The sequence below is a fragment of the Triticum dicoccoides genome, chromosome 3B, assembly GCF_002162155.2.
Source record: "Triticum dicoccoides isolate Atlit2015 ecotype Zavitan chromosome 3B, WEW_v2.0, whole genome shotgun sequence".
NCBI classification, from domain to species: Eukaryota; Viridiplantae; Streptophyta; class Magnoliopsida; order Poales; family Poaceae; genus Triticum; species Triticum dicoccoides.
In genome coordinates, this window is record NC_041385.1 from 79,590,217 (window position 1) to 79,601,150 (window position 10,934).

A 10,934-nucleotide genomic window follows, 5' to 3' on the forward strand; every position below is an offset into this window, starting at 1 on the left:
ATAGTCAAATTCCAAGTCCATCCAACGGACCCCACAAAGACGGCCTCCATTGGGGCACAACTAAACCCTGATGTAGACGCCACACTACGAGAATTACTTTGGGAAAATTGGGACATCTTTGCCTGGCAATCCCACGCAGGTTGGTAGAACACAGCCTAAACATCCTAAAAGGATTCAAGCCAGTCAAACAGGCTCTTTGGCAATTTTCCGAACCCAAAAGACAGGCAATGGGAGAGGAGCTAGCCAAACTATTAGAAGCCGGATTCATCAGAGACATAAAACATCCGGACTGGCTAGCAAACCTGGTAATGGTACCAAAAAAGGACAAATCCTGGCACCTGTGTGTCAAATTCAAAGACCTTAACAAGGCTTGTCCAAAGGATCCTTTCCCCCTTCCCCGCATCGATGAAATCATCGATGCTACCACAGGGCACGATTCATTGTGCTTCCTCGACGCATACTCCGGCTACCATCAAATCAAGATGGCGGAGATAGACCAAGCCGCAACGACATTCATTACTCCATACAGACCATTCTGCTTCAACACAATGCCCTTCGGGCTCAAAAACGCCGGCGCAACATATCAGCGCATGATTCAGACATGTCTGGCAACCCAGATCGGCAAAATAGTGGAGGCATACGTAGACGATGTGGTCGTCAAGACCAAACACGTCGAAACTCTAGTAGACGATTTGAGGCTCACATTTGACAACCTCCGAGCATATGATATTAAGCTCAACCCAGAAAAATGCGTGTTCGGCGTACCAGCCGGAAAGCTCTTGGGCTTCATTGTATCCGGTAGAGGAATTGAAACAAACCCAGCCAAGATCCGAGCTCTGTCAAAGTTGGATATCCCAAAAGACCTCAAACAAATACAAAAGCTGACTGGATGCATGGCGGCTCTAAGCCGCTTCATCTCCCGCTTAGGAGAAAAGGCATTGCCCCTTTATCGCCTCCTCCGGCGCATCGAACACTTCGAATGGACGGATGCTGCCACGACCAGACTCGAAGAAATAAAGGCCATATTGGCAACGAATCCGGTCCTGGCCGCGCCCAACTTGGGCGAACAAATGTTATTATACATCGCGACCACACATCAGGTTGTAAGCGCGGTGCTCGTCATCGAACGAGAAACAGAAGGACACAAATTTCCTCTTCAAAAACCAGTGTACTACGTATCCACTGTCTTAACTCCATGCAAGTCCCAGTATCCACATTATCAAAAGATAGCGTACACGGTGTTCATGGCATCCCGGAAGCTGCGACACTACTTTCAAGAGTGTTCGATAACACTAGCCTCCGAAGTACCTCTCAACGACATCATAAACAACCGGGATGCAATGGGCAGGATTGCAAAATAGGCCATTGAGCTCTTACCATTCGACATAACCTACAAACCACAGTGAGCTATAAAGTCACAAGTTTTGGCCGACTTCATCGCTGAATGGCGCATACTCCAATTGGATCATGCACTTCGACGGCTCCAAAATGTTGGCCGGCTTGGGGGCTGGCATCGTCTTGACGTCCCCAACCGGAGACACAGTCCAATACGTACTTCAGATAATGTACACAGACTCCAACAATGCAGCCGAATACGAGGCCCTTCTACACGGTCTCCGGATGGCAATCTCCATGGGCATTCAACGCCTAGAGGTCCGCGGGGATTCAAACCTTGCAATATCCCAAGTAAATGGAGACTTTGACGCCAAGGATCCGAAAATGGCAGCCTACCATAACACCGTCCTAAAAATGTCAGCTCGGTTCGAAGGACTCGAATTCCACCATGTAGCCCGGGATAATAACCAGGCGGCTGACGTGTTGGCGCGCATCGGCGCAAAACGCGACGCCGTCCCTCCAAACATCTTCCTGGAGCTGCTCTTTAAGCCATCTGTATTATGGGAAGAGGAGTCCGGAAATAACAACCCGGAGCCAACCGCACCTCCCAACATCTAACATTCTGACACAATCGATGGCTTAGCCAATGAAATAACACCTTCAGCCCACGAAATAATGGCAGTCATTGCCCCGTGGACGGAACCATTCCTAGCCTACTTAATTAGGCAGAAACTCCCCGAAGACCAAAACGAGGCCCACTGCATAGTACGGCGATCTAAGGCCTACAAGGTCCATGAGGGAGAGCTTTATAAGAAAAGCACAACCGAAGTCCTACAAAGGTGCATCTCCGAAGAGGAAGGGCGAAATCTTCTGGCTGAAATTCACGCCGGACTCGGTGGGCACCACGTCGCAGCCCGGGCCCTTGTAGGCAAGGCCTTCCGTACAAGATTTTATTGGCCGACGGCCCGGGAGATGCTCAGGGCTTAGTCCAACGATGCGTCGGTTGCCAGCTCTTTGCTAATCAAAGCCACATGCCACCCACCGCCCTCAAAACTATACCCATCACCTGGCCGTTTGGGGTCTGGGGGCTTGACATGGTTGGCCCCCTTAATGGGGGAACCCACAAGCAAAAATACCTATTGGTCATGGTGGACAAATTCACCAAATGGATAGAGGCCAAGCCAGTTGATAGACTTCATATCTGGAGTGGTACACCGTTATGGCGTCCCCCATAGCATCATCACTGATAACGGCACGAACTTCACGGCCGACAAGGTTAAACTCTGGTGCAAAACTATGGGCATCAAGCTCGACTACGCTTCAGTCTATCACCCTCAAACTAACAGTCAAGTCGAACGAGCAAATGGTCTAATCATGAGCGGCATCAAACCCAGGCTAGTGCACTCCCTCACGGAATCTAACACGCACTGGGTGGAGGAGCTCGACTCCGTACTCTGGGGGCTGCGGACCACGCCAAACCGCACTACCGGATTCACACCATTTTTTATGGTGTATGGCGCAGAGGCAGTTTTGCCCTGCGATATAATTCATGACTCACCTCGCGTGCGCATGTACGAAGAAAGAGAAGCCGAGCTGGATCGGCAGGATAGTTTGGACGCCTTAGAAGAGGAGCGCGACGTGGCAAAAGCTCGTTCCGCATTCTATCAACAGCAGGCTCGAAGATATCAAAGCCGAGAAGTACGGGCCAAAACTTACAATGTTGGCGAATTAGTTCTACGCCTGCCGGACAAGAAAAAGGACAAACTCAAGCCCAAATGGGAAGGTCCCTTCATCATCGACCAAGTCCTGACCGGCGGAGCATACCGTCTATGAAACGCATCGGACAACCAACTCGAGCCGAACCCATGGAACGCAGCCCGTCTCCGAAGATTCTACGCCTAGCGCCGGACTCAGAGTTCGTCTCCTTCCTCCGTCCACATTTTATACTTTAGCTGTCTTTTGTTTTTCTCTCTCTTCCTCCTTTTTTCGTAAAGCCTGTGAGGGCTGATCTGCGCATTGTGCGCACACACTTGACGTGCGGCTCGCACTCATTATACTTGTGGGCTTCTTTAACAGAAGCTTATTTATAAGGGCTTCACGCCCAAAACATGTGTCACACTTCCGCATGTACCTTTCTTTCACCATTATATGCATCAATATGACTTAAGTTTTGGCCAAGCTGGGTTGCCTGGCTCCTGTGCTTACCCCTACGTTCCCGATTGTTCGGCTAGGAGGTAAAGGGAGCACCTCTGCGATTGTTACTGCCGGATCAGCCGGATGTGTACCTCAGACTGGGTGAAGCCGAAAGCTAGCGTTCTTAAGGGAATATTCGGTCGGTGACTTGAAAGATGATTTCTTACTTATTTATTTATCTGCCCCCAGACGCTTTTTTTTCTGCTCTTTTCGCAATTCGGACATGCACTTTAGGGCATGCCTCCCAGGGAAAGGAACCCCTAACGGAACTATTCTCCCTGGAAGATGTTTCTTACTAACCATGTAATATAACATAACTAGCTGGGCACTTGTCTGATAAAGCACTAATGACCCCTACGTCTGGTCTCCATGCATGCCTCGGTTTTTACATAACCGTGACGGTATTCGGACACACTCTGGACTGTTGGGTCCAGAGGTTGAAGCGAACAGGTCCGCAAAGACAAACGATCTACAATCCAGCTAGAAGGCATTTTACATGTCATTTTAAATTACATCGTCAACTTGACTGATTGTACTCCTCTTCAATCCCGTCTAACAGGCTGTCTAGTTTACAGTCCCATTGGGAATACTTAGCGGCCAACTCTACTTGTCCGTACATTAAGCTCACAGGGATCTCCTTCCCGTCAGGCCCCACAGGTCCGACCTCGGCCATGTGGTTCGGATCAGCCTTCGTGTACCGCGTCTTCACCATGGCCCAGGCCTCCCTGGTGCCTTGACAGCAGGCCGATATCTTCCACAAATGGAAGCGCTGCCGTGCTCCCTGAAGCTTCTCCGCAAGCCCTCCAAGACCCTCGGGTAGGGAGACGGACGGCCATAAGGCCTGGGCGACGCTGCTCATCACCTGCCGAACACGTTCGTGCAGTTGCAGTAGCTCGGGAAGTAGGTCACCCGTTAAACCGGGCATTTCCTCCGCAGGACAACCTGTGAGCACACCTACAGACACATTTCTGTCAATTGACTTCCTCGCCGAACTCTTCTTTTTCAAAAGAGTTTGCTCAAGCACTTACTGTAAATGCCGCGACGAAGCCGCCGATTCTCCTTCACGGAGTCAGACAGCTGGACCCGAACATCTTTTAGTTCTTCGCCCAGCTGGGTGTTGGCATCTTGGAGTTTGTTCCTCTCCTGCTGCACCCTCATAAGCACCTTCTCGCCGGCCTTCAGCTAGCGCAGTAGATGTTGCTTGTCTGGATCTAGTCCGGCACCATCTGCAATATTATTGTCAGACTTATACATACGCCGCACTTCATAAAAGACTTATCTTTTCGAAGTATGCATTACCAGAGGGGGTCTCTGTGGCTCCCCCCGCGGCGGCTAGTGCGGCCTCAAGTTGGGCCTTGCACTCTTGAAGCTCCTGGGACAGGTGGGTATTCTTCTCCGTAAGATCCTACATAACAAATGATCCTTAAATGGAGACTTTGACGCCAAGGATCCGAAAATGGCAGCCTACCATAACACCGTCCTAAAAATGTCAGCTCGGTTCGAAGGACTCGAATTCCACCATGTAGCCTGGGTTAATAACCAGGCGGCTGACGTGTTGGCGCGCATCGGCGCAAAACGCGATGCCGTCCCTCCAAACATCTTCCTGGAGCTGCTCTTTAAGCCATCTGTATTATGGGAAGAGGAGTCCGGAAATAACAACCCGGAGCCAACCGCACCTCCCAACATCTAACATTCTGACACAATCGATGGCTTAGCCAATGAAATAACACCTTCAGCCCATGAAATAATGGCAGTCATTGCCCCGTGGACGGAACCATTCCTAGCCTACTTAATTAGGCAGAAACTCCCCGAAGACCAAAACGAGGCCCACTGCATAGTACGGCGATCTAAGGCCTACAAGGTCCATGAGGGAGAGCTTTATAAGAAAAGCACAACCGAAGTCCTACAAAGGTGCATCTCCGAAGAGGAAGGGCGAAATCTTCTGGCTGAAATTCACGCCGGACTCGGTGGGCACCACGTCGCAGCCCGGGCCCTTGTAGGCAAGGCCTTCCGTACAAGATTTTATTGGCCGACGGCCCGGGAGATGCTCAGGGCTTAGTCCAACGATGCGTCGGTTGCCAGCTCTTTGCTAATCAAAGCCACATGCCACCCACCGCCCTCAAAACTATACCCATCACCTGGCCGTTTGGGGTCTGGGGGCTTGACATGGTTGGCCCCCTTAATGGGGGAACCCACAAGCAAAAATACCTATTGGTCATGGTGGACAAATTCACCAAATGGATAGAGGCCAAGCCAGTTGATAGACTTCATATCTGGAGTGGTACACCGTTATGGCGTCCCCCATAGCATCATCACTGATAACGGCACGAACTTCACGGCCGACAAGGTTAAACTCTGGTGCAAAACTATGGGCATCAAGCTCGACTACGCTTCAGTCTATCACCCTCAAACTAACAGTCAAGTCGAACGAGCAAATGGTCTAATCATGAGCGGCATCAAACCCAGGCTAGTGCACTCCCTCACGGAATCTAACACGCACTGGGTGGAGGAGCTCGACTCCGTACTCTGGGGGCTGCGGACCATGCCAAACCGCACTACCGGATTCACACCATTTTTTATGGTGTATGGCGCAGAGGCAGTTTTGCCCTGCGATATAATTCATGACTCACCTCGCGTGCGCATGTACGAAGAAAGAGAAGCCGAGCTGGATCGGCAGGATAGTTTGGACGCCTTAGAAGAGGAGCGCGACGTGGCAAAAGCTCGTTCCGCATTCTACCAACAGCAGGCTCGAAGATATCAAAGCCGAGAAGTACGGGCCAAAACTTACAATGTTGGCGAATTAGTTCTACGCCTGCCGGACAAGAAAAAGGACAAACTCAAGCCCAAATGGGAAGGTCCCTTCATCATCGACCAAGTCCTGACCGGCGGAGCATACCGTCTATGAAACGCATCGGACAACCAACTCGAGCCGAACCCATGGAACGCAGCCCGTCTCCGAAGATTCTACGCCTAGCGCCGGACTCAGAGTTCGTCTCCTTCCTCCGTCCACATTTTATACTTTAGCTGTCTTTTGTTTTTCTCTCTCTTCCTCCTTTTTTCGTAAAGCTTGTGAGGGCTGATCTGCGCATTGTGCGCACACACTTGACGTGCGGCTCGCACTCATTATACTTGTGGGCTTCTTTAACAGAAGCTTATTTATAAGGGCTTCACGCCCAAAACATGTGTCACACTTCCGCATGTACCTTTCTTTCACCATTATATGCATCAATATGACTTAAGTTTTGGCCAAGCTGGGTTGCCTGGCTCCTGTGCTTACCCCTACGTTCCCGATTGTTCGGCTAGGAGGTAAAGGGAGCACCTCTGCGATTGTTACTGCCGGATCAGCCGGATGTGTACCTCAGACTGGGTGAAGCCGAAAGCTAGCGTTCTTAAGGGAATATTCGGTCGGTGACTTGAAAGATGATTTCTTACTTATTTATTTATCTGCCCCCAGACGCTTTTTTTTCTGCTCTTTTCGCAATTCGGACATGCACTTTAGGGCATGCCTCCCAGGGAAAGGAACCCCTAACGGAACTATTCTCCCTGGAAGATGTTTCTTACTAACCATGTAATATAACATAACTAGCTGGGCACTTGTCTGATAAAGCACTAATGACCCCTACGTCTGGTCTCCATGCATGCCCCGGTTTTTACATAACCGTGACGGTATTCGGACACACTCTGGACTGTTGGGTCCAGAGGTTGAAGCGAACAGGTCCGCAAAGACAAACGATCTACAATCCAGCTAGAAGGCATTTTACATGTCATTTTAAATTACATCGTCAACTTGACTGATTGTACTCCTCTTCAATCCCGTCTAACAGGCTGTCTAGTTTACAGTCCCATTGGGAATACTTAGCGGCCAACTCTACTTGTCCGTACATTAAGCTCACAGGGATCTCCTTCCCGTCAGGCCCCACAGGTCCGACCTCGGCCATGTGGTTCGGATCAGCCTTCGTGTACCGCGTCTTCACCATGGCCCAGGCCTCCCTGGTGCCTTGACAGCAGGCCGATATCTTCCACAAATGGAAGCGCTGCCGTGCTCCCTGAAGCTTCTCCGCAAGCCCTCCAAGACCCTCGGGTAGGGAGACGGACGGCCATAAGGCCTGGGCGACGCTGCTCATCACCTGCCGAACACGTTCGTGCAGTTGCAGTAGCTCGGGAAGTAGGTCACCCGTTAAACCGGGCATTTCCTCCGCAGGACAACCTGTGAGCACACCTACAGACACATTTCTGTCAATTGACTTCCTCGCCGAACTCTTCTTTTTCAAAAGAGTTTGCTCAAGCACTTACTGTAAATGCCGCGACGAAGCCGCCGATTCTCCTTCACGGAGTCAGACAGCTGGACCCGAACATCTTTTAGTTCTTCGCCCAGCTGGGTGTTGGCATCTTGGAGTTTGTTCCTCTCCTGCTGCACCCTCATAAGCACCTTCTCGCCGGCCTTCAGCTAGCGCAGTAGATGTTGCTTGTCTGGATCTAGTCCGGCACCATCTGCAATATTATTGTCAGACTTATACATACGCCGCACTTCATAAAAGACTTATCTTTTCGAAGTATGCATTACCAGAGGGGGTCTCTGTGGCTCCCCCCGCGGCGGCTAGTGCGGCCTCAAGTTGGGCCTTGCACTCTTGAAGCTCCTGGGACAGGTGGGTATTCTTCTCCGTAAGATCCTACATAACAAATGATCCTTAAATCAGTTATTCTAACTATTTTAAGTCTCGGGGGCTACTGGCATATATAACTATTAAAATTCCTCACCCGTATGTCTTTCACATACTGCTCCGTGCCTCTGGTTAGACCATCTCGAGCGGCACGGAGGTGCGCGTCTCCCGCATTAAAGGCATTCAGTGCCTCCGGGGAGAAACACGCGTCACGAAGAACTGTCCGGCGGCGCCTGTGATTCATGGCGCTCTCCACCTCAGACCTGGTGGCAGACAGCCTGTCGGCATCCTTCATTGGAGGAGCATCCGGCTCATGCCTTGTGTTCGCCTCCCCCTCCGGACCAGGCGTTGGAGCATGGCTGGCGGAGACTTGATTGGCAACCTCTCCGGACACTGTCCGGCGAGCGCTCTTTCTCCTGGAAAATCAAGAGCGTTAATATACCTCCTAGGAATCTTTCCCTTAAAAACGGTGGTGCTTCGTACCGTTGCGGCAATGTTTCGATTCGCGCTGCACTCCTCTTCTGCCTGCTGGGCCGAACTGACCCTTGTTGGTCAGCCGCCGCGGGTTCGGCTTCCCGCCTTAAAGGCGCCTCCTATGGAGCACCGTTGGTATACGGTGGTCAGAAATGAGCATGGATAAGCAATGATGTCAGGACTCCGGTCATACTTACCTGGGAAGCCGGAGTTAAACCGGGGTAGTTGGCCGTAATGGCGACCAAAGCATTGTCCATGCTAAGTTGGTGGAACACCCCATCGATCAGCTCCACCTTTATGTCCGGATCCTCTTCGGAGGCCGGATCAAGGGATCGTCCCGGATCCTCGGGCTGTGGAGTCAGGCTGTGTATGCCCTCTACATCCCGGCACAGCTCTTGCGTCAAAATCACAAAGTGAGACACTTAACTTTGGGAATATGGAGGAATATGGATCGGATAGATAAACGTCCGCTTACCCAGCTCCGAGGGTTATTCATGGAGAATCCATTCAATGGACTCACGCGGAGGAAGTCCTCTTTCTCCCCCTTGTACAAGCCGGACAGGATCTTCACGAGATCGTCAACCGATCCCGGCCCCTTGCGGCCATGACGGGTGGCGTCATCCTCCCCGTTGAAATCCCACATGGAGTGGCCCCTATATTGGAGCGGCTGCACCCCTCGCATGATGCACGTTGCCTTGACTCCAATCATGGTCAATCCGGAATGGGCCAGTAACCTTATCCGGCCCATCAGATATTGGACGCCCCTATCATTCTCCCGTTGAGGGCTCCGCGGGCGCCAGCTCAGGCGTTTCTTCAGAGGAGCATTGCTGAACTCCGGGAGGCCGATCCGAACTGGGTCCGGCAGTGGGGCGTCTTCCATATAAAGCCATTCCGAAGGCCAATCTTCGGACGCCTTCTTTGGGGTTCCGGATAGATATCCGGTCCTGGCGATGCGCCATATTTCGGTTCCGCCCACTTGATATATCGACCCCTCGTGAGAACGGGGTACGAGGCAAAACAATCTCTTCCACAGCGCAAAGTGGGCCTCGATGCCCAAGAACAGCTCGCAAAGGGCTACAAAGCCCGCGATGTGCAAAATGGAGGCAGGTGTAAGGTGGTGAAGCTGGAGTCCATAGAACTCCAGGAGCCCCCGGAGAAACGGATGTATGGGAAATCCGAGTCCCCTTATTAGATAAGGGATGAAGCATACCCGCTCTCCTCGGGAGGGACTGGGGACGCTCTCTGCCTGCTTTCCACCCTTGTAGGTGGCCAGTCCGGCTCGAACCGGAACCATGAAGGCTGGGGGAAGATATCACTCTGCTTGGAGCGTCACTAGCTCGCTATGCGGGACTGAACATCTCCTCCAATCTCTTGGCTGAGGGCTGGGAGCGCGAGAGGAGGAGCCGCATCGACTGTCCATGATGGAATGGATTTTTGTCAGAGGCGCTTCGATGAGTACTTGCGGAAGGAGGATGGTGTGATTCGGATCTAGATCCTTTCCTCTCTTATAGGCAGCTTATTCGCGCGGCTAGGGGGGTGAAACGTAAAAATACCCTGGCTTTTCGCATTAATACGACACATGGAAGAGGGCCATTATTGGACGTGGAAGCCAAGGAGCGCAACATTTATAAGGAAGCCGTACACTATTTGGCAAGCACATGGAATTTGAAGGAGAACCCGCCTTGCAAAGCCAAAGACAATATACGTGCCGGACTCGTCGTAATTGAAGCCTGGTTCAGGGGCTACTGAGGGAGTCCTGGACTAGGGGGTGCCCGGATAGCCGAACTATCATCATCGGCCGGACTCCAAGACTATGAAGATACAAGATTGAAGACTTCGTCCCGTGTCCGGATGGGACTTTCCTTGGCGTGGAAGGCAAGCTTGGCGATACGGATATGTAGATCTCCTACCATTGTAACCGACTCTGTGTAACCCTATCCCTTTCCGGTGTCTATTTAAACCGGAGGGTTTTAGTCCATAGGACGAACAAGAATCATACCATAGGCTAGCTTCTAGGGTTTAGCCTCCTTGATCTCGTGGTAGATCTACTCTTGTACTACCCATGTCATCAATATTAATCAAGCAGGACGTAGGGTTTTACCTCCATCGAGAGGGCCCGAACCTGGGTAAAACATCGTGTCCCTTGTCTCCTGTTACCATCCGCCTAGACGCACAGTTCGGGACCCCCTACCCGAGATCCGCCGGTTTTGACACCGACACATAGTTTGCTTGTTTTGTTGAAACTATCAATTTATCAGTGGATTAAGCCAT